Genomic DNA, 25,736 nt, shown 5'->3' on the forward strand with positions numbered 1-25,736 from the left:
CATGGCGGCAGCCCCGCCCCCCAGCCTCTCTGGTCTCTGGGAGTCGGAGAAGTCAGGCGCCAGCGCCTGAGGCTGGCTGCAGCCACAGAGACCAAGAAGCCGCCTGCCCCATGATCCCAGGCTGCAGCCAGTCTCAGAAGCCTCAGGTCCGCCTGCCCAACGCCCTGGGGAGACGGAGAAACCGGGCCCTGCGTCTGAGGCTGGGTGCGGCCGGGAGATGAAGAAGCTGCCCACCCCATGATCCCAGGCTGCAGCCAGCCTCAGAAGCCTCAGGTCCGCCCGCCCCATGTCCTGGAGAGACGGAGAAACCTGGCCCCAGCACCTGAGGCTGGCTGCAGCCACAGAGACCAAGAAGCTGCCTGCCCCGTGATCTCAGGCCTCAGCCAGCTGGAGAAGCGGTTCACCCCACGTCCTGGGGGAGACAAGAAAGCAGGTGCCAGTGCCTGAGGCTGGCTGCAGCCCGGGAGATGAAGAAGCCGCCTGCCCTGTGATCCCAGGCTGCAGCCAGCAGCAGAAACCTCAGGTCCGCCTGCCCCACCTCCTGGGGGAGAATGAGAAACCGGGCCTCAGCACCTGAGGCTGGCTGCGACCTGGGAGATGAAGAAGCCGCCTGCCCTGTGATCCCAAGCCGCAGCCAGCTGGAGAAGCCGCCCTCCCCACGTCCTGGGGGAGACAAGAAACCGGGTGCCAGTACCTGAGGGTGGATGCGATCTAGGAGACGAAGAAGCCGCTTGCCCTATGATCCCAGGCTACAGCCAGCTGGAGAAGCCGCCCACCCCATGTCCACCCGCCCCACGTCCTGGGGGAGATGGAGAAACCGGGCCCCAGTACCTGAGGCTGGCTGCAGCCCGGGAGATGGAGAAGCCGCCCACCCTGCGGTCCAGGTGCCAGCACCTGCAGCTGGCTACAGCATGGTAGATGGAGAATCCGTCCACCCAGCAGTCCCGGGCACCAGCACCTGTGGCTGGCTGTGGCCTGGGAGACAAAGAAGCCGCCCACCCTGCAGTCCTGGGCGCCAGCACTTGCAGCTGCAACACAGACGAAGCCCCCTGTCCACCATCCCCTAAGGCTACAGCCAGCCTGGGCGCCTATGGCTGACCAGAGGGAGGGAAGCCGGGATCCTGGGTGCCTGTGGTCAGCTGGAGGAGGGAATCCTGGGTACCAGGTGTGGGCCGAGGCAGAGGTAGTTAGGGGCAATCAAGCCAGCAGGGGAGCAGTTAAGGACAATCAGGCTGGTAGGCAGAAGCAGTTAGGGGCAATCAGGCAGGCAGGTGAGCGGTTAGGAGCCAGCAGTTCTGAATTGTGAGAGGGATGTCCAACTGCTGGTTATCCCATGAGGGGTCCCAGATTGGAGAGGGTGCAGGCCAGGCTGAGGGACACACTCCCCGCTGCCCCCTGTGCACGAATTTCGTGCACCGGGCCCCTTGTTATTATATAGAATTGAGGGTGTTTTCCCATGCTCTGGCACTCATCCATATATCTCAGATTAGAAACTCCTGCCTCCCCCAATACCTGTCGTGCTTACCCGCCCCCCTTCCCCTCTCCCTTTCTAACTTCTTCCAGCCCTGTTCTTCACCAAGTTCTTCTAACTTGTGATGCTCTGCCCCATCCACCCCTGCCCAGCCCACCACTAGGTCTTTGCCCTTTCTCTACTTTAGGCATAATTATAATCATACAGTATTTACTGGGTTTTGTCTGGTTTATTTTGCTTAGCATAATATTTTAAAGGTTTGCCCATCTTGTTGAGTATATCAATAGCTTGTTCTTTGTCATGGCTAAATACTATTCCAGTCTTCTCACTGTTGAATATAGCACAATTGGTTTCTATGTGTGGAGGGTAAAGCATTTAATATTTACTATGAAGGATTACGTTAAGTGCAGTTTGTTAAATGTCCTTCATCATATTAGAAAACTTACCTCTACTCCTAATTTTCTGAGTGTATTTTTCTCTTATTATGAATGGGTATTGACTTTAACAGAACGTTTTTCTGCATGTATCAAAATGTTCATATTTTTCCTCCTCTTTAATTCTGTTAAAGTGGTGAATTTAATTCACTAGATACATGGTAACTGACCTATCCATTGTAATTGTTTCTTTTGCCTTCTAAGTCATAGACTATTGCAGCATAGAGAAAAGTATAAAAAGCAACAATCAGCAAGTACCATGCTGGTTAACCATATTCGAAACTGTTAGTATTCTGTCATGTTTCTTATTTTTTTTTTAGAGCTAAAATATTAGAGATACAGCTAAGGACCCCTTCACTCTCATTTCATCCCTTTTCCTCAGTTCGAAAATTGATGAGCAATCTCCCCATAAATGTTTTTACATTTTAACTTCATACATGTGCCCCTACAACTATATTTGGAATTGTTTCTTATGTTTTTATCATGTAGATTACTGACATCTGTCTTTGTCATCTTATACCTCTGGAAATTATTTTTTGTGTCTAGTATGAGGCAGGTACCTAAATGTATTTGAATTTGTATATGGATGACGATCTGGATCCCCTCCCCCAATTCAATGCCACCTATTAAGCTTCCAATCCATTGCTTACTCATCATTAAGCCAAATGGGAAATGAGCAAGTACCCATTTCCATGGGGCCACCTGTTGGACTCTAATGACAACAGCATAATAGTGGTGCGTAGAAAGACTAACCTAACTGACAATTGCTGTACCAATGCCCCTCTGAAATAATTGGTACAGATTCATACTACATTTTGTTGACAATCCTCACCTTTTCCTTTCTCTGTCCTTCACCCATCTCTATTAATTTTATGTTAAGCTTATCAGTTCTCAAAAGAACCCCTTTAAAATTTTGATAATGTTTGATATGCTTTAGTAGAAGACTCACATCAGTTTAATTTAAGGAAACGTGTATATTTAAAACAGCAAATCTTCCCTTTGGTTACCATGGTATATTTCACCATTAATTATGTCTTATTTTATGTATTTCTATAAGTTTTATAAATTTCTCATAGTATAATATATTTTGGTTGCCATTATGAATCCTTAAAAATTCCATTTTATAATATGTTTCTACTAATTATAGGACACCATTGGTTTTTTAAAACATTCTTTTGTGTATTTTGACATTGATCTATTACCTAACGATACTGATAAACACTCTCATTTGTTCTAATAAATTATCTGTAGGTTTGTGTTCTTTTATTTTCTTTTTTACTGAATTTATTGGGGTGACATCGTTTAATAAAATTATATAGGTTTCAGGTTTACAATTCTATACTGTATTGTGTATTCACCACTCCAAGTCAAGTCTCCTTCCATCAACATTTATCCCCCTTTACCCTCTTCTACTCCCAGTCCCTTTCCCTCTGGTAATCACCACACTGTTGTCTGTGTCTATGAGGGTTTGTTTTTTTTAACACAGGCAAAATTATCTGTGAACACTTTTTTCCTTTTTAGTTGCTTTCCTCCCTTCCTTTCTCCATTCCTTCCTTTCTCCCTTTCTCCCGCCCTCTCTTTCCTTCCTTCCTTCCTCCCTCCCTCCCTCCCTCCCTCCCTCCCTCCCTCCCTCCCTCCCTCCCTCCCTCCCTCCCTCCCTTCCTTCCTTCCTTCCTTCCTTCCTTCCTTCCTTCCTTCCTTCCTTCCTTCCTTCCTTCCATGGCTAAGACCTGCAGCACAAGGTTAAATAGAAAAGGTAATGATGGGAATTCACACCTTGATCCTGAGTGTAATGGGAAAGTTTCCAAATCTTCACCATTTATCTTCTGTCAGGTTAAGGGAGCTCCCTTCCATTGTTCATTTCCTAAAAGATTTTCCTTTTTTTAAATCATGAATAGGTGCTAAATTTTATTTAATTTTTTCTGTATCTCTTGAAAGGATTATCTAATTTTCTCCCTGGATCATTTAATATAGTAAATTACATTAGATTTTCTAATATTTAACCATTGTTTCATTCTCCAATAAGTCCAATTTGGTCATAACAAGCGTGGATTCTTTTTGCTAACGTGTTATGTAAGGCTTTTACATCTATGTAATTGAGTAAGATCAGGCTATAATTTCCTACTTAATTGGATTGTTGGAAACAGAGAGGTTTTCATTGTTAATGTTGTTAAAACATGAACTAAAAGGTATGTCATATAACTAGGTGCCCTGTGACTAAACTACTACTATAGTTCTAAAAGTTTGATAGCAACAAGGAGTCTGATATGAATTTAGAAAGCAGTACTGTTCTTTAAAATTTCCCCTCTATTGCTCTTGAGAAATAAGGTGTGATGAGATTTCTCTTTCCAAGGGCTCCGGAAAAATGGGGATGTGGGTTCCAAAGCATTTTCATCCACCGGAGGTCTGATCTGGCCCCCGCACCGTGGCGGCTGGCCAGGGACCGAGTGGGAGGATGGGGAGGGTGTGTTCGCCTGCAGAAGCTTGGGACCTGAAGGGGCCAGAGTCACGATCTCAACTTGAGTTTCACGTGCCTTTATTACACTGTCTGCTTTCAGTCCTGAGTCCTGAGGCTCATGTTCACACGGCCGGCTTCAGCTGTGCTTTAGGGGATTAAGAGAATCTAATGTCCATTCCTGGGCTCCATGGAATGGGGAGAGCAGGGGCAACAGGTGGTCTGTGAGGAAAGGGACAGCTGTCCCGAGAGTGGTGAGGCCAATAGCAAGATGGACATATGTCAGCTGACAGCAGGAAACACTGGGATATCCATGAGGCTTATGATTGAAAATCTAATTCAAAGAGTCTTGCCTGGCCAGTGTGGCTCAGTGGTTGAGTGTCAACCCAGGAACCAAGAGGTTGCTGGTTTGATGACCAGTCAGGACGCATGCCTGGGTTGTGGGCTCCATCCCTGGTAGGGGGCATGCAGGAGGCAGCCAATCGATGATGTTCCTCTCTAATCAATATTTTTCTCTAACCCTTTCCCTTCCTCTCTCTCTAAAAATCAATAAAAACAGCCCTAGCGGGTTTGGCTCAGTGGATAGAGCATCAACCTGCAGACTGCAGGGTCCCAGGTTCGATTTCAGTCAAGGGCACATGCCTGGCTTGTGGGCTCAGAAGGCAGCCGATCAATGATTCTCTCTCATCATGGATGTTTCTATCTCTCTCTCCCTCTCCCTTCCTCTCTGAATCAATTAAAATAATAAATAAATAAATAAAAATCAATAAAAACGTATTTTAAAAAAAGAGTCTTAAGCAAAAAAAGAAAATGTATTATTTCGCATAGTTGAAAACTCCACGGACAACATGCAGGGTCAATTACATAATATGCAAGACCCAGTGAAAAAATAAAAAGAAATGGGGTCCCATTGGAGGAGGGGAAGTCAATCTCCCTTTCCCATGGGCCCCCTGCCCCAATCCCTGGTGAAAGGGTGGCTCTCCCCACACCAGGGGATTGCAGCCTCCACTCTGGGACACACTCAGGTCCCTGCCTCCAGTGGCTGTTTTGAGGATTAAACAGGATTTTATACATGAAACTCTTAGCACACTGTCTCTTACATAAGAACTGAGTTCATATATGTTATTGTGTATAAACTCACTCCCACCCTCTATTTCTAAAATCGGAATCCTGGACGCCAACCTTCTCATATCACGGGTAGCTCTGTGGCAGGTGCCTCAGTCAAGCGTAGGCTTGACTCTCCATTCTACCTGCAACCTCAGACTCCTAGAGGAGAATCCGAAAGCTGTCTCCATTTAGGAAATGTTTATGAACAGCCCCAGGGTAAGTGCAGATATTTCTAACTGTGTTTTCATGTCAGTTCAACCAGAATCACAGCAGGTGGTGTGGTTGTGGGGAAGCCCTGTGAACGTGTGTGTGTGTGTGTGTGTGTGTGTGTGTGTGTGTCTGCCTGCTCTGCCCCCAGACAATCCTTGAAAACCCAAAGAGTAGATGGACCTCTCCAGAATGTAACTTTTGTTTCTTTACTCTTTTGTACAATTGTCTATCATTTGTAGGTGTGTTTTTATCATGGTAAACATCCACCCCTCTCTGTTGTTTAGCAGACAGTTCTGAAAGGATGCTGACTTTTTATATGTACAGGGGACTCCCATTTTCTTTGCATTTCTCACTTACTGTCTATTTCTCAGTCTCCCATGTCTGTGTGTGTTGAACGGCAGTTTGTCAGACTCCACAGGTGGAAACCCAGATAAATCACAGGTCCAAGAGTCTGGTGACTAAAAATGAAGTTGCCCTGCATCTATTTTGAAAAACTTAGTGGATGTTCCGTTTCTATGTAGAGCTATTTCAACATGAGCTTTTGACATTGGCTCTGCGGCTTTTAATCTTAAAGTAGGGGTTCTCAAATGGATGGTCAACATCTTTGGGATAATGGTAAAACTTGTGGTTTTCCCATTACATCACAGGATGAGGCTCTGAACCATGATTTGAGATAACAATAGAGAAGTTGGTCCTGAAGAGTAGATAATGTGGAGATTTTTGCCAGCTACATAGTGAAACTGTAAAGAAATGGTAAAGTTGAAAGGTACCCAGTAACCAAAGACAGGAGCTCAGGCAGCTGCCAGCTTCATGCAGAGAGTGGTAAGTGAATAGTGCTACCAAATGGTCAGCAAGTTTCAGGAAAACCACGGCCGAGAAGAGGCTATTGGTTTTGGTGAGCAAAGGGTCACTTGTGATCTCTGAAAAAGGAATTTCCAGGCTGTGGTGGGAACAGAGAAACAACTGTAAGTGACTGCAGGATGATGACACACCATCTATACGCACAGCTTTGCTGAACTCTTGGTAGGATATTCCAGGACAAGAAATAATTGCAGGAGCAGGGCTACGTTGAATGCTAAGGCCAGTGGATATATGGATACATTCACAAACCTAAACAGACCACATCCTATAGAGATGAAAGGGACACCGTGGTCAGCCATGCCACCATAGCTGTGCAGTTAAGAATCCTTGTTTTAAGTCTAAAAGCTCCAATAAACATTCAATTCTTATATTGTACGATGTACATAAATCGTCACCGAGCAGCGGTTCAGCCTTTTCTCAGGGGTGTATTATTCGCGTGCTAAACATGTCAAGGCACTTTGAATAGATATTATCAGAAACAACGAGCTTTGAAAAGGAGGATGGAGCGACCCAGGTATTGACACTATTCAGGAATCGGTGTCCCTGTCCTGCTTTCTCTGCATCTGCCTCCCTGCCGCCATTTATAGCCTCACTTCTCCCTGTTGACAGAGACACACGATGCCAGTTAAGGTTCGAGGGCTCTGGAGAAAGCCTGCATGGCTCTGAACACCGATCTCGGTGACCTCGGGTTAGCCTCCTAACATCTCTAAGCCTCAGTGCTTTTGCGCCTGTGAAATGAAACAGCAAGTGTCCTTCCTCATTGGGGGTGTAAGTTCTTAAATGAAATAATCTGTGCAAAGTGCATATGGGGGTGCCTGGTACATATTCGGCAACCAGTGACAACCCTTGAATGGCACCAAAATCCATAGTTACTCTACACCTCAATGACAAATGTTGGTGGTCAAATAGAAACCACTTTAACCTTGTGCTATTCTGTGATTCTCAGAATTTGGTCCAGTTATTTAGGAAGGTGAGACCACCTAGAATTTATGAATTACATGTATTCTTTTATTCTGAGATTCATCCAATTATTTTAGTAACTATTTGTGCCTTAGGGATAGGCATTAACAAAACTTTGTGGTACACAGTCTCTCTCCATATCTCTCAAGGAGAGCTCACTGCCAAGTTATAACAGCCCCTAAATGACTTCTCCATGCCTCATTTTCTTCCATAAAATAAGGGTGATAACAGTAGCTTCTGCCTAGCATTACTGTGAGGACTTGATGTATAATACATGTGAAGTTGATGGCAAAGTACCTAGTCATAGTGAGTATTTACCAAATAAAGTCTATTTAGTATTGCTATTATTACTTTAAGTGACTAAGAGAAAATGTGGTAAGAGCTAGTGAATATACATGCATCAAGTAGCAAGTGAATAAATAGGCACACACTATTGATTCAGGCTCAGACATTTGAGAAAAATTTATCAGGTGATGGTACCTTTGGACTGGAATTTTAACAATGAGAAGAAATGTTCCTAGTACGAAAGGATATTCCAGGGTTACGAATAGTAAGAGCAAAAGTATGAAGGGGGATAGAGTAGCATGACAGGTTTAGGAAATGGAAAGATGTTACATGATATAATTCTATCATTTTATTAATCCATGGTACCTAGAACAGTGTCCCACTACTGTTGAATGGATGGATGGATGGATGCATGGGTGGGTGCATGGATATATGGATGGACACATGAATGGATGCATGGATGGATGGGTGCATGAATGGATGGGTGCATGGATGGATGATGAATGGAAGGGTGCATGGATGGATGCATGGGTGGGTGCATGGATATATGGATGGACACATGAATGGATGCATGGATGGATGAGTGCATGAATGGGTGCATGGATGGATGGGTGCATGGATGGATATTGAATGGAAGGGTGCATGGATGGATGCATGGGTGGGTGCATGGTCAGATGGGTGAATACATGAATGGGTGCATGGATGGATGAATGCATGGATAGATGGATGCATGGATTGATGGATACATGGACGAATGGATAAATTTTACTGTGGCCCCAGCTTCCTTTCCAGTGATGATTATTGATTATTAGGGCCTAGCTTGAGATGACTATTTTGTACCTCAGACTGGGTTAAAAAACCCCTCCCAAGGCTTTCTGCACTCTGCTCAAAAAGATAAAATCTAATCGATGAACAAACTTGATCCTACAACCCTCAAAGGCAACTGTGTAAAGAGTGCCTTTGAATTTGTGGTAATACTATAAACCTCAAGATTCCCATAATGAATCTGGCTGTCAAATTTTAGAGGCTCCCAGAACTAATAGCAGAGGAGAATTCTTACTTGCACGAAGTCTCACCCGAGTGTGTTTTCTACCTTCAGGAGTCAGCCAAGCACTGACAATATACAGCAGACTCACATCCCTGACCTTTGGTGTCGTGTCCAGCTTTAAACTTCCAGCTCCATTCGAAAAGGCCGTAACAGAGAGAGCCCTCGTTCTGATACATTTTGGAGCATAAACCCTTGGAAATGCCTTGCACAGTAGACAGTGCTAAAAGCTACAATTGGGTGCATTTTTTTCCCTTCTTGTTTCTTTCCCTTATTGGTTTTTTTTTAAAACGGCCTTTTGGATGTTTGGTGCCAAGTTAAAAAAAATCAATAAGCCAAAACATTATAACAGCAAGTTAAATATAGCTCACCTTCCTGGAACGGGCCTCAGAGAAAGCGAGAAGCATCACGTTAAAATGGTGCTGAGCTCAGATCTCGAAAGGATGTTTGGGATGGAAGACTTGCTCAGCAAGATCTGATACCTTCAGATGCAAATGAGACAGCCCCTGCAGGACCGGCTGCGCATGAGAGCACACGGAGATATTTGTGGGGAAATGGTGCTCCCAGGAGCTCCGATGGCCATTCTGGGAGCACAGAGGCAGCACAGAGTGCACGACGATCACACCTTCACGCTACTGGAAGTCTGTTGGAGTCACCGGCAGAACCCTTGGCTTGCGTCCTGTGGAGATCTGTCGTGCCATGGAGAACAAACTGCCGCAATTGTTACCAAGCATCAGCTGACTTCATGAACAACACACCCCAATTGGAGTTCTGGTTTTCTTTTCTCCTTTTGAAGCAATAGACTTGGAGGGTCCACTACATTGGGCATTTTGAATAACGATCATGACTCCATTCATCCATTCACTGGTTAAACAAATATCCATGGAAGGCCAACGCTGGGATTGGTTTTTCTTCTATGAACTGGAGATACAGTGCTGGGCAAAACCATTTCCAGTCCTAAGGCTGCTGATCTGTTGAGGAAGAGGGACAATCATCAGATCACCACTCAAACCAATGTGAAATTACACTTGTGATAAATGCCAGAGGGGAAGGTTATGGCCAACACGTGTCGAGTGTTTACCCCACCAGGCCATATCCTATATGCAATATCCTATTTAAGTCTCACATTTGATGTGCTCATACAAACAGTAAGCCCATGAAATTTGGCATTTATTGCAGCCAACTTTAGAAGAAAGGGAAATCTGAACATGAACTGAGATGGCTTGGACATCATGGACCCTGCTGCCTTCCCACCCCCACGCTCCTCGCAGTAGTTCTGACTCTGTCCTTGTAGCAAGTGATGATTGTCTGGTTGCTATGTGCAAAGAGCTGGGATGCAACTGCCTCCTATAGTCTAATGGAAGCACAACTCAAGCCAAGAAAGTATTACTCTTTTGTTATTCCTCTGACTGTCTGGGTCTCCATCGAATAAATATGAAATACGTGTGAATAGAATACTACCACCACAATGTTTTAAAAAACCAACCATTTTAGTCCATAATTGATGATTAATTTTTCCGAAAAGGGTATGTAGATATCTTATTTACTTTGCAAAAAGATATTTACATCGTTAGAATGAGGGGACACTTTGTAAATAGGAGGCCCTATTATTGCCCTGATAAGTTGGTCCAGGACTCTGCCATTGGCGTTTAATAAGTCATATTATAAATCATCTTCTGAAATGTTAATTAAGTGGTAAAACATTTGCTGAAAGTTAAAAGTTACCAAGAATTTAATTATAACCTTGCAGATGCCATTTCCAGTTAATTATATCCCCTTCTTATATTCATGATAAACCACAAAATGCACCCCGTTAATGATCAATTGGTATTAAATTAGCTAGAATTAGTTTTTATTAAATCTAAATTGGATTTTTATTTGTGATACAATAAAATAGTGCACCCAGCCCTTGCCACCAGGATTCGGGATATTTCTGTAGAGGCATGATTACCAGATGTCTAATTGGGCAATTAATAGATACAGTTTCCGAATTAACATAATTGGAGGAACCTAAAAAGAAAACAGAATGATTATTCAGCCAGCAGACCATCTTTTCTGCAGGCTGCCATTTAGTCAGGGATGTCAACCAACCCTTCTTTCTTTTGGAAAACTGTGCTTCGGAGGGCTGGCTACCCACCAAAGTGGTCATTGTGACCGCAAAGTGAGCAGCTTCAAAGGCCCCGATGTGGAGACAGCATGCTGAGGCCACCCAGAAGGGCATCTGGGACAGGCGGTATTTTCAGGGGGCTCTGTGCCTGAGGCAGGTACAGCACAGAGAGCCTGTGTGTGGTTTACAGAACCAGGAGATAACCAGCCAGATAATGGGGTGTTTACACAGCTGACAGGGATCCAAATGCACAAGCCCATCTCTTTCCAAAAACAATTTGCCAGCTGAGTTTAGTTTGATGTTCCAGAGCTTTCTCATTTTATCATTTAATGCACTACAGAAGGGATGGAGACTTAACCTCTCCATTTCTGCCGTCTACTTAAATCCCTTTATAATTGCTTTCCCAACATGTGTGGTGCAAAGTCCCAAAGTGTGTGTCCTCTGCCATCTGTGTTCTCTTAAGAGATAGCCCTGCACCCTCCCTACATATAAATAGGGTCTGCTCAGATCCAATCTGCAAAGGAGGGGTGGGGGTGGTCTCAGTGGATCTGTTCTCTCTGGGTACCTGGGCCTCAGTCTCTGATCCCTCTTTGTGCAACAGTCTCCTTAAAACTCCAGATACTATGCCAACAAACAGACAAACAAAAATTGGTGAGAATTATTGAACACAAAGGGTGCAGACTCTTAACAGATGTTGTAACAAGGGAGAGAATTCACGTTCATGGATTACATAACATTTATAAAAGGTGGGGAGAAGCACATCATCTCTGGGGATTTGCAGCCCTCATAGCAAAGCCCTGCCGTTCACTTCTCCCAAGGGCAATGGTGAACGCTGGCCAGGATGGACTATTATAGATAGACCAGGGATGCCTAATTGTTGGTATCACTTTCTTATCTGCTTCCAAATGATATGTTGGTCCACCCATCCCTCCCTCATTCATGGGTCTGTGTTCTCCATCACTTCTCTCTTTGGGGACTCATTTATGCCTTTAGCAAACAGACATGAACTGCCTCTGCTGCACAGCTCAGCACCAAGACACTGGGATCCAGTGGTAGACAAGACTGATACCCATCTCTGTTCATGGAGTGCCATTCAAGTGGGAGAAACAGCTGGAAAGGATATATATATATATTAGAGGCCCCGTGCATGAATTTGTGCACCAGTGGGGTCCCTCGGCCTAGCCTGAGGGATCAGGCTGAAACCAGCTCTCTGACATCCCCTGAGGAGTCCTGGATTGCAAGAGGGCACAGGCCAGGCCGAGGGACCCCACTGGTGCACAATCAAGCTGGGGAGGGATGCAGGAGATTGACCAGCCAAGGAGGGGAGGGCTCCAGGGCGTCTCCGGCCCCTCTCACTAGTTCAGTCCCTGATCAGTCAGACCCTAGCCGCAAGCTAACCTACCGGTCAGAGTGTCTGTCCCCTGGTGGTCAGTGCACGTCATAGCAAGCAGTTGAGTGGCCTTAGCATATCACTAGCATATTATGCTTTGATTGGTTTAATGGACAACTGGACGACCGGACACTTAGCATATTAGGCTTTCATTATATAGGATATACTAATATATATATTATCATTAGTGTATACAAGGCAAGAAAAAGTGAGAGATATTTGGAAAAAAAAATAAAGGCGTCTTCTTTAATTACGGACAAGAAAGGTGTCTTTGAAGACATGTTATTTAAACTGAAACCCGAGTGGGAGGAAGTGCCTTCTTGGCAGAGGGAAGAGTCCTTGAGGCCTGAAGGAGGTTGGTTATTAAAGAAACTTAGGGGACCTGGAAAATGAATGGGATAAATAAGGGGCATGTGTTAAAAATTGGGAGGAAATAGGGAGTATCAATGAACACAGGTGACTGAGGAACATGATAGAAGGTGGAACAGTTGGAAAACTGAACTTAAGCAACAGAAACACTTGATCTGATTGGGCTTTAAGGTCATTAATCTGGCTGATTGGTGGAGCATGCACAGGAAGAAGGTGACCGATGGGAGAGTTCACAGATGGCTCTTAAGGTTCCCCAGACAATGGAGAGAGTGGCCTGGGAGGAGGGAGGGTCGAGGAAAAGGAGAGAAAGGAATGCTTAAAGATGCATTTTAAGACAGAACAGAAGGATGGGTTGGATGTGGAACTTAAGCTAGAGAAAACTCAAGAAGGCTCCTGGGTTCTGGATTGAGTTCATGTGTCCATCCACCTTGTATTTCTTGAGCATTTATGCCAGACATTGGATATGACAAAGGTGGACCAGACAGCCCAGGGTTGTGCTCTCAGAGAGTGAACATCCATCCTTTCAGACGAAGGCAGATAGGCTAATTGCAGAGAATTCCTTTTCTCTCCAATCACTCAAAATCTGGTTTTGGAGTATAAAACTTTCATCAGCTAGAATTCTGATGCAATTTGCTTTGGCAATGATTGTGACTCGCTCTCATCTGATATGAATTTAGTTTCCTCCAAAATGACTTTGCTTGTCTCCTTCTGGTACAGGGAGGAATTCAGAGACCTGCTTGGTGCTGCCACATTATAGATGACTCCCAGGTCCAGGGTCACCTCTGTGGGTAGGACTGGGTGGCCCCATCCAATGCCGTTCACTTTCATCCTAAGCTACTGAAAATACATGTAAGACTCCTCATCTGGGGCCTCATCAGTGACTTATCATATAATGACTTCATAATCAACTCCACATGGTTGTTTTAAATAGTTTCCTCCTAATTATTACATTAATATAGATTGGGGGTGGAAATGAAAATAAAAAACAAGTAACATCACTCATGACTCCAAGTTCTGTAAAGTGGTTTTATAATTCTGGTACTTTCCTTACATGCATATTTCAATAAAGTTTTGATTATAAAAGTTTTTACTTTGAATTTACCAATAACAAAAAATTGTTTTAAAATACTTCTCATAGATACAACTTTAGTTCCAAAAATAACATGGAAGTTATTTTTCAGTGTATTGCTGTCATAAGTAGTATTTCAATCAAGGGATTTTTGCATGAACTTCTTGTGTTTTTCAGGATTATTTGATTTTCATTTGAAGCCTGGAAGTAGAATTACTGGGTCAAAAGGTAGGAATGTTTTAAAGGCCCATGATTCATATAGTTGAAATGTTCCTAAAGGATTATGCTAATTAACTCTCCCTAGAGAAATGCAGAAAAGTAAGTTAAGCCAAACTCTTTCAGTCATCATTTTCTCTTCCCTTCTGTCTTTTAAATTTTTAATGTGTTAATTGGATGGGTAAAAAAAAAAATGCCTCTCATTTTTGCAATCACCTCCTTTTTATTTTTATTAGAGAAGTTGAAAATCCCCCCCCCACCCGCACCACATATGTATCAGTTAGCCATTTCTAATTCCTCTTATGTGAATTCTTTTGCTCATGCCCTTACTTTTCTACTTGGGTCTTGGTTTTAGTTTTTCTTTCCTTATTGAGTTATATGAAATATTTATGTATGTGCCACTCCTGGGTTCCCTTCTTTTTTATTGGCTTTTACCTTCCTCGCCTCACCCCTTGTGAATGGGGCATCTTTCAATGTCCTGACACACAGACTCATAAAAATAATTAATGTAAGGGAAATATTTTTAAAAATGTATAATGTCACTCTTTTAAAAACTCTAGAAGTCAGAAGTCTGCACCCAGAGAACTGTAGGGAAATGTGCAGTAAGCTCCGCCATTGCTACTGACTCACATGCCTTCTTAGGTGGGACCCAGGAGGACACAGCACTGCTCTGGGCTACAGTGTCTCCTGATCATGTGAAGACACATGAGAGACAGAAAGAGGAGAGGGAGCGTGGCCTCCGCAGTGCACCTCCCCAAACCAATGAAAACCAGTAAGCAAACAAACACCCGGAACAAAAAAATGCATGCACCTAGAAGCTAAGAGCCATTTGCACGGTCTTCCAAACACTAAGTGATTTCATGATTGAAATAGCATTTTATATACTATTCAAATACTATCAGCAATTAGTACTTTTTCCAGGAATGGATGAAGCTAGAATATTCTTACAACCAAGGTGCCCATAGCAGTTCCTTTTTGTCCAACATCAAGCAAAGAACAGCAGCTGTTGATTGCTTCTTCCTTCTGGGTGGCAGACTGCTGACTTCTGGCGGGATCCTCAAAGAGCAGAGAGAGGAAGCAAGCTCTCTCATGGCACTTATAAGGGCACTAATCCCGTTCATGAGGGCTCTACCCTCCTGAACACACCTAATCCTAGTCATCTCCCCAAAGCCCCAGGTCCTAATACCATTACACTGAGGTGGGGGTGGATGAGTAGGGTTTCAACATGTGAGTTTTGGAGGAACACAAACATTCAGTCCATAATACTACCACAGGAGATATACCCATTAAAAGCTGCATTCTATATTTAGAGTGGAACTGAGTGTAAGTCCATCAACTCCTGGTCCTGGGCAAGACTTCTGGCCTCCTGAGACCTTATGTAATAGAGTATTAAACAGGTTATGTGGCCTTGGGAGAATGCCACCATTGCAGTCTTCCTTAGAATGAGAGAGTGAGCCTGCTTATGAAAGGTGCGTAGTGCCATAGGAGTTTAGAAAATATGCAGCAGCCCCCCACTCACCCCACAGGCTCCATTCTCCTTTGGACTCCCCTGCACCGTAGGCTCGTACATCACTGCATACATGCTATGCCTTCCCTAATTTCCTGGAGAAGAGATAGCATTGAGGTCTTGGGCTACTTTAACTCAATGACTAAAATTTACACATAACCTTGAAATCTAGATTTATTTATGCTTCGGTCTATCCAATATCTCAAATCCATCTCAAAATTGCTGTGTCCAAGATCAAATTCATTTTCTTTCCCATACCACCAGCAAAATCCTGGTCCACTGTGGGACCCATTGGAACTCCCTATGACAGTTGATGGCACTAGCAATCTCTCTCAGCCCCCATGGGCCACCTGCCTCCTGAGTCACTGTGGAATAATTTCACTGCTCCAGTCACCTCCTGATTTGAGCAGCAATCACCACCTGCTGCCTTTAGTGGCCACCTAGAGGACGTCTCCACAGTATCTATCTCTCGCTCTTTTCGATCCATTTTCCAGAAAAAAATGCCAGAACGATCTTCTCAAAATAACCTTCTGGTGTGTCACCCTGTTTGCTTTCATGAAGCCATTCAATGCCTCATAGGTGGTCACGCTTGATCAGGCCAGGCCCTGGAGTCAACTTCAGCAAGTACCCCTTTCACCAGTGCCTTCAGTCACCCAGGACATGGTGTGTAGTTCACAGAATGTCCTGTGCTCCCCACTGAGAGAAGGCTTTTGCACAGCCCTCCCCTCTGCCTAATATCCTCCTCTACCACCCTCACCCTCTGTCAACTGTCTTTATCGAAAGAGCACATTCTAGTGGGCGTGGCTCAGTGGTTGAGCATCGGCCTTTGAACCAGAAGGTCATAGTTCAATTCCCAGTCAGGGCCCCGGTTGCTTTGTGGGCTTGATCCCCAGTGGGGGACATACAGAAGGCAGCCAATCAATGATTCTCTCTCATCATTGATATTTCTCTCTCTCTCCCTTTCCCTTCCTCTCTGAAATCAATAAAATATATATATTTATTTTTAAGAAAGAGCACAGTCGTCCATCAGGTGTTGAGTCAGATACCCAGTTCTTACTAAATTCTTTCTTCAATCCCTAAGCTGGGTCAGAGTTTATTGCCCTTATGCAGTTTGCAACTGTTCTCATGCAGGCAGAAATTATATCTGTCTGTTAGAATTATATCTTCAACACATACCACGGGCACAACACCTCGCAGGCCCTCCATCACAGGTCACTGTGTATCATTTGCCTAATGAATGCGTAAAACCTATAGTTCCACGAATTCATTTTTCAGCTTCATATATGTCACTGCACATATATTATTGGGACACCTTGTAATTGGCTTCCCTTTCCCCAGGTTTCTCTTTCTTCCTTTCCCAACCCCATCATCAGAATGATCTCTCATATGGGTAAATCCAATGTTGCCAGCCCCCCTGTTATGTACTAGTATATATAAATTTAATGGATATGGTTACTGATTATTTATTTATATAATGCGCATCATTTTCCACTATGTACTGAGAGTATTCTAACATCCCTTAGCTTTATTGATAGCCCTTCTGAACTTATTTCCTCCCTGATTCCCCTCCTTTCTCCTCCACATACCCACAATACGGCCAGTCTGAGGTGGTGACCATTGCTGGAATTAAATGCTGTAACTTCCCATCTTGCTTTTGTCTCTGCTGCCTTGCCTGCCCTTCTTTCCAGCTTTGGATGCCCTGGTCTTAACCACAGTCTAAGCCCACAGGCTGGCTCCTCCAGCAGTCTGTTTTTGCTTTAAATATAGTATTTTTATTAATTTCAGAGAGGAAGGGAGAGGGAGAGAGAGATAGAAACGTCAATGATGAGAGAGAATCATTGACTGGCTGCCTCCTGCACACCCCACACTGGGGATCGAGCCGCAACCCAGGCATATGCCCTGACCAGGAATCGAACCGTGACCTCCTGGTTCATAGCTCAGTGATCAACCACTGAGCCACACCAGCCAGGCCAGCAATCTGTTTTCATCCTCCACAGCTGGTAACCCTCTCTCTGTCCCCCAAATGCTCACACCTCTCACCGCCACTCACACAAAGCAGGAGGATGAGAGCCGTAACATGCACACGTCCTATTCATGCGTGTCTCCTTTCAACAGTTAAGGCACATCCAGTGATCTTCCAGAGCTTCTGTTATATGCGAGGCACTGTGGACAGCAGGATGAATAACCACAATCCCTGCCTGCAAGGAGCTGACAATCTAGTGAGCAACACACAGGCCAGTAGTAACTGATCTTTAAAGTATCAATGTCACCCCAGACTGTCTATAAACTCCAGAGGGAAGGGGGGAAATCATACTCTTGACACCCATTTCACTCACGTATATTTTAATGAAGACGTGTTGTTCAAACAATAATCAAGACCTCAGGGACTTGTGGTAGAAATGGGACTCTTTCCATGTCTAAATGCAGGAAGATGTAGAAAAGACCATTGCATTTCACCAAGTCCTGCATATTAAAAGTGTTTCTCCATCAGGAACAGAGCCAGACCCAGTCCCTGCAGACCCATCTCATGTCTTTCATTAGGAGCCAAATGACTACACTCTTTGCTGAGAATAATGAGCAGCGATGCTGACTGCCATTATAACACATGACAGCCAGAGCCATCCGGAGAGGCACTTTGAGAATACAGTCTGAATGCAGTGTTGTCTTAATCAAATACTTCTTTATCGATTGCTTATGGTTTTAAAAAAAAAAGGCATGTTTGCATAACTGCCCCTCAGGAGATGTGTTGGCTGTGGCAGCTTTACTATGCCTTTGTCTCAGTCAATCATGATGACCCAGATCCTGCTGGCATCATTTTTAGAGGAATAGTAACATCCCCAAATATAATCCACAGATTTGACTACATAGATGCATTTAAAAACATTAAATAACTAGAGGCCCGATGCACAAAGATTCTTCCTTCCCCTTGCTGCTGGCACCACCTTCGCTCTGGCCCAGAGCCACGTTTCCACCTTTGCTCCGGCCAGAGCCGCCTTCTGCCTCTCGCCTTGTTGTGTCAATTTGCATATTCCCTCCTATGTGGGCGCTGCCATGTTTGTCACGGAATTACGGTCAATTTGCATAACCCATCTTTATTAGATAGGATTTTAAAAGGCAAATATGAGAAAAGCTTCTTGCAACAAATGTAGGGAATGAGACAGTATATCGATTTCTTATATTTTTTTAAAGATGTCTTATTGATTTTTAGAGAGAGAGCAAGGGAGAAGAGAGAGAGAAACATTGATGTGAGAGCAATACATTGATCAGCTGCCTCCTGTACACACCCTACCAGGGATCAGGGATCAGGGATTGGGGATTGAGTCCGCACCCTGGGCGTGTGCCCTGACTGAGAATCAAACCAGCAACCTTTGGGTGTAGGGGACAACGCCCAACCAACTGAGCCACACCAGCCAGACCAGTTTCTTATATTTTTTAACCTTTTGCACTCGCTTGCTTTTTTCTCGAGTTGCTACCGATGCTAACCGTGTCGAGTCACACTCGACATCCGAGTGCAAAAGGTTAAATATATGCCTCCCTCTCTTTTATTCTCCTGTTCCATCTACCCAGAATGCCTCTCCACTCTGTTCCCGAAATAGGCACACGGTGTCCTCAGCCCATGTCCCCCCATAACAAGACCACTCTCTTTGAGCTCATTTCAGCCTGTATCCCAGTAGCTTATGAACTCATGGAAAGCAAAGGTCAGGTACCCTCCTCCTCGGTGTCCCTGTGACATGCTGTGGGTGACTGTCCAAGGAAGGGAGAGTTCATTCCAATGAGTTAGAAAAGTAATAACTGAGAGGCAAAAAGAAAGGAGATATTAACACTCCCCAGAATAGATAACACAATGTTACAGTCAACATTGGAAATCAAGTACTTAAAGGCATTAATAAAATAAAAATGATATATGAGAATGATAACTAAAAAATAAAGCTATCCCTGCTAGACAAACATGGTCTTAAAATGAAAACACCCAGTGCTGCAGGACATATGGTAGAACCGGGAGAACGCCCACAGTGGCAGCACACGGCTAGGCATCACGTTTTAATGACGCCGGGGAAACAGCTGGAAATGCATCAGTTAAGTCCTGGCAGAGCGATGCAATAGGACATTCCGCAACCATTAACATGACAGTTAGGAAGACTAGCTGACATGAAACCAACTTCAAAGAAAACAGAAACAGCCTGACTTTCCATGTCACACTATGGGCGACTCTTTAAGGTTTTATTTTCATTTTTGTTAGGGTGCTCTTACTGCTTCAGTGGCATAAAAACGGATGATCTCTTTTAGGGCCGTGTTCCAAAGTTCCACATTAAAATACAATACGATCTCTGGCAATTGCATTTCTGCATGGCACTGTGATTCACCACGTTCTTTAAAAATGTTGATAATATCCCTTTCACATTTTCACACAAATACTATATGTATTGTATTTGTGTGATTGTGACTAGTTTATTGCATTTACATAAAAGAGAAAATGTTACAGGTGGATTCCAGATAAAGATGGCAGATTGAAGGTACACATATATTTTCTCTCCCTCCCCAAACCCCGTTAAAACAACAATATAGGGTTTCTTTAAAAGGCATACAAAAACAGAGAATAAAAGAGGGGAAAACAGTTCCAAAATTTTGGAAGCTGTCAACTGTAACTGGAAAATAAATTAATAAAAAACATCAAAAAGTTTGGAAGCTGAAAGGCAGATGGATAAATAGTCCTTCACTTACTAGTACTGAAAAAAATGAATGAAGCGAGCTGGTCATGGCTTGAGAAATAACCCACGTTAGACCATAGCACCCCGAATGGATCGTGATCAGTGAAGGTGAAGCTTTTTAAAAATTGAATTTATTGGGGTGACATTGGTAAGAAGATGCTCTTAAGGAGTAGGACCAGGTTCAGTGTGTGCCTGAGACACAGTTTGATTTCTAAATGGCCTCTGGACAACTTTCTCTCCCCCACCACCAGAATAAGACTAGGGTTTTATTCCAGGCAGAAGGTAAATCACACCTTCTACTTTGAAAAAATAAGAATCCTGATAAAAAGAAATGTTTATAATTGCCTTTTAGAACCATTATTCCAGTGCCCAGAGTGAAAGGTTTGAAAGGGGACATGGAGCCAGAAGGTAGAAAACCAGGTAGGCAACTTGTGAAAACCAGGTAAGCATCATTGGAAAGGGGAAGGACTGGAGAGATATTTTTCAGGAAACAGAAATCACAGGCCTCAGTAAGTGATGGGATGTACTAGTAGGGGAGGGGCAGACAGGACTAAGGCAGGGATGATTCGCGCAGTACTCGCTGACTCCTCTAGGGTCCGTCTCTCTTCTCCTCCCTCATTATTTAAATTGTCCCAATATGTTGTGATAGATCCTGGAAGTGCTCATCTTTTTGGAAAGAAAGTGAAGAAAACCTGCCTGGGCAATCATTTCTCCATTCTTCCTGTTCTCCAAGCACCATAGCTGGAGTTTGAAAGAGACTGGGGAGAGAGCGTAAACTGCCATTTGTATGAGGTGCTTATAAAACAGGTGATGATAACTTGGGATTTCATGTGCTGAATATGTAAATGTAGAATAATGCCCTTTTCTGTGCAAATGAATCAGTCCTACTATATGCCCTCTGTAGAAATGATTCCATTTGTCTTCCATCTTAAGAACTCACCCTAGCATCAATCCTGTCCCCAGTACACTTCTGCATCCAAATTGGGGAACATTCTTATTGGATAACATTGCTGAAAGCCAGGGAATGGGGAAAGGGTATGACCCAGTGAAGGTTTGCTTTGCCTTATCTGGACAACACTTCCAGTGGGTGGCATTTGCTAGTATTAGGCAGGAGAATTAAGCACCATTTAATGTCGTGTACTTCTTAATATTTTTTAATTTTTATTTATTTATTTATTTTAAATATATTTCTTTATTGATTTCAGAGAGAAAGGGAGAAGGAGAGAGAGATAGAAACATCAATGATGAGAGAGAATCATCGATCGGCTGCCTCCCGCACATGATCGAGCCCACAACCCAGGCATGTGCCCTTGGCCAGAATCGAACCTGGGACCCTTCAGTCCGCAGGCTGACACTCTATCCACTGAGCCAAGCCGACTAGGGCAATATTTTTTTATTGATATCACAGAGAGGAAGGGAGAGAGAGAGGGGGGATAGAAACATCAATGAGGAGAATCATTGATTGGCTGCCTCCTTCATGTCCCCTACTGGGGGTCGAGCCTGCAACAGGGCATGTGCCCTTGACCGGGAATCGAACCGTGACCTCCTGGTTCACGGGTCAATGTTCAACCACTGAGCGACATCAGCCAGGCAATGTCATGTAACTTTTCAAAAATACCATTTTCTACTTCTTAAAAATATGTCTTTCTGTAATTTAAGAAGAAAATCAAGAATTAAAGACAGTATGGCACCTAGATTCAGTTTATCCATCCCAAAGCTAATATGTCTCATTCTTGTGGCCAGTTCCTGCTGGAAGCCACATGCAACTGAGTCTTAAAAAAAAAAAAAAAAAAAAAGAGAGAGAGATAAATTCCCTTTCATTACGGTCAGGGAACAACTGAAGAATATCCGCGTGGCTAATGCTGCCACATCTTTTTAGGAGAGCAGCTGGTAGCTCATTGCTTTCTTTCTTCCTCAAAAAAAAAAGTGCCTCTTGCTCTGAAGTTTCAGCAGGAAGCGGCTGCTTCATCACGGAGTCATGTCACATATTTTATGGCGCTAAACTTTGCCGCAGGAGTTGAGAAACAAAAATGAAAGAAAATTGGTGCCCTGTTGGGATCAGTGCCAGTGAAAAGAAAGTCACCGGTGGGCATCAAACTAAGCATCTCCTGGGAGTGAAGGGTGCACAGTGTCCCCTGACCCTGGGGACCTGGGCATCAGAACTTTTTCAGATGCCTGGATCAACAATAATGCCCAGCAGAGGGTTTAGCGGCCGTGGCACCATCTGATCATGGGTTCTTGATATGATTGCAGGGGGATGGATTGTGTAAGAGAATGAACTCAGATGAAAAGGCTTAGATTCTGAAAGCAGATCAGCAATGATGTGACAGATACATGAGAAATGAGAGTCAGCTCTGATACCTTCCCCGTGGCCACAGGCAGGAATGCAGCAGAATGCACCTGCCCTTAACCTGTAGAAGGGGAAATAACTCCATTCCACAATTTAAATGAGAGACAGTAACACCAGAGTAATCAGTTAAATGACTATGAATATGATTTATATGTAAACAGTGCTTACAAATAATTTCAAAGAACATCCTCATGTTACACGAAATGACACAAACACTGAACACTGCACACAAGGAAACCCACCCAGTGCATAAACATTTAAAAGGTTTAGCCTGGCCTGTCTGGTGTGGCTCAATGGTTGAGCATCGACTATGCACCACAAGGTCATGGTTCAATTCTCGGTCAGGGCACATGCCTGGGTTGTGGGCCCCATTCCCAGTAGGGGGTGTGCAGGAGGCAGCTGATCAATGACTCTCTCTCATCATTGATGTTTCTATCTCTTTCCCGCTCCCTTCCTTTCTGAAATCAATAAAAATATATTTTAAAAAAGGGTTAGCCTGCGTAGTAACCACAGTGCTAAGTGCCACGAGATATCACTGTGCATCCTTTATTTCAACAGGAAACGATAAAACAAAAGGTGCACTGGAATGGCCATTTTCTTGCATTGCTGATGGAAATAAAATTTAGTAAATCCTTTTTGGAAGCAATTTGTAAAGAGGTATAAAATACATTCCTATCTGATAATCAACATCCGGGAATCCTTTCTATGTTTAAGGTGAATAACCCCAAAATGCAAAAGGTGCATGAAAGGAGATGTTAATATGTGTGTGTGATGTGTGTGTGTTTAAGTTAAAGTTGGAGACAGCCTTAATATCCAACACAGATTAAATAAACAGTAATGTGTCCATGGCTTAGATGAATGAGTAAACATTCTAATTATGACAATTTATAATGTGAAAAACATTTATAATATTCAATTAGGTGGAAAATAAACAAGAAGAATATTTAATGGGGACTACTGTGATAACAGACATAAAAAAATAATAGCGAACATTTACATACAGTCTTTATTGCCAGCCACTTTATTAAGCACTTTGCATTGATTATCCTATTGAACTTTCATAACAGCCCCATGAGGTTAGCATCTCATTTGCAGATGAACAAACTTTGATTTGTACGCTTAAGTGACTTGCCTAAGGGGACAGAGCTAGTAAGTCAAGTTAGGTATTCTGGCCTTCGCACTGGAGTTCTCAATCAATACTCCATACCACCCTTTTTATAAGACCCGAAGAACTGGACAAGAACATGAAAAACTTAAAATAAGGATATCCAGCTGGTGGGATTATCACTCAGATTTCTTGAATATTAGCTTTTCATTCTAATAACATGAATTATTCTCTAAAACCCGTACTTCTGAGGAAAAGAAGGTGAGTACAAATATGGTTGCATGAAATGGATGTAATAATGAAGGGAAATGGCAACTTGGTCTCATTCAATCTTCCCAGGTATTTGGGGAAGAAGAAACTTGCACCGCCAGCCTCAACCATGTGTTATACTGGAGAAGGGTGGGCCTCAGTTTCCCTACTACAGGGACCTCAATCTCAGCACTATGGCATTGTGAACTGGATGTTTTTACTGTCCTGGGGATTGCAGGATGGTTAGCAGCATCCAAAACCCCTATCTGTTAACTACCAGTGGCACCCTCCCTCCAAGTCGTGACAACCATAAACGTCTCCAGACACTGCCAAATGTCCCCTGGGGGGAACATTGTGCCTGGTTGAGAACCACTGCCCTGGGTCTTCATTTCCTCTCCTTTGGCCTCTCTGGTGTCCAAATGACCTTTGGATACTATGGTTATCTGGAGTGATTTTCCCATTGGAAAATCTAACCAGCCAATGCGAGGATAACCCTTGGGACAAGGATGTTCCTATTTCTCAATGAAAGTTGACCACTTGACATTTGCATGGATCAGTCAACCTATTGGGAATGTCTCACTTTTAAGTCCATTCTCCAGGGGCAGCTTGGGGCTACTACACAGGGAAGAGAACCTGGCATCAAGGAGACCACGTTTCCCCATTTACTAAGTAGGAGTGATATTCCTTGAACCTTAGTTTTATCATCGTTACATGTGGATAATAAGTACTCTGAAAAATTGCAGTGAGGATGAGAAAACAATGCAAAATCATTAAGAAATGTTAAGATAGTCCAACTTGTGTGGCTTAGTGGTTGAGCATTGACCTATGAACCAAGAGGTCATGGTTCAATTCCCAGTCAGGGCACATGCCTGGGTTGCGGGCTCGATCCCCTCTAGGGGGCATGCAGGAGGCAGCTGATCAATGACTCTCTCTCATCATTGGTGTTTCTATCTCTCTCTCCCTCTCCCTTCCTCTCTGAAATCAATAAAAGTACAGTTAAAATATATTTACAAAAACGAAATGTTTAGATAAACTTCAGGAGTTTACAAGGTGGAGTGGGGGAAATGGAGACACACAACTATATAGTGGCAGTGGAGGGTGAGGGTGATCCAGGAGTATTTCCCTGCTCCAGACTAGATTGGCTGTTCCCAGCTCCCCATACCGCTCCCAGCATTACTCATCCTGCTCTAATGGATTTTCCAGCAAGGCTAGGTGGTGAGAGAATGTACCAGGTCACTGCAATGACCTTAGTATCTGGCATAATGTCTGTCTTACATTAGGCATTCAGAAAGGATTTTAAAAATAATCAAGCAGAGAAATAAATGTTGAATGTACAGAATGTGATGAAAAGAGAGAGGAGGAAGCCATTAATTATGCCTGAGTCAAGGGCAGACATGCAGTCAAGAAAGTGGCTGCCTTTGGGCCGGGTCTTGAAAGCTGAGCAGAATTTCTCCAGGCAGATCTAAACACAAGAGATGTTTCAGGCAACGGGGAAGACACGACACGCCATGGCCTGACTGTGAAAAAAGCCTTGTGTGCCCAGTTAAAACGACTTAGAATTCAACCTGAAAACCACAGAGAGGTTTAAACATATAACTGCTACTCTCAAATTCATAAATGTTGCCACGTGGTCTCTGACTACATTTTTATAAAAACTGTTTTAAACAAGGAGAAGATCAAGAATATATAAAAGTAGAAGGAATAGTATAATGAATCCCCATGTGCCCATCACTTAGTTTCAAAAAAATATTAGGTCATAGTAATATCTGCCTCATTTATATTCCTACCCACTTCCCCTGCCCTGGGAACTTGAAGCAAGTTCCAGAAACTGCTTTAT

This window comes from Cnephaeus nilssonii (genome assembly GCF_951640355.1).
Source record: "Cnephaeus nilssonii genome assembly, chromosome: 20".
NCBI lineage: Eukaryota > Metazoa > Chordata > Mammalia > Chiroptera > Vespertilionidae > Cnephaeus > Cnephaeus nilssonii.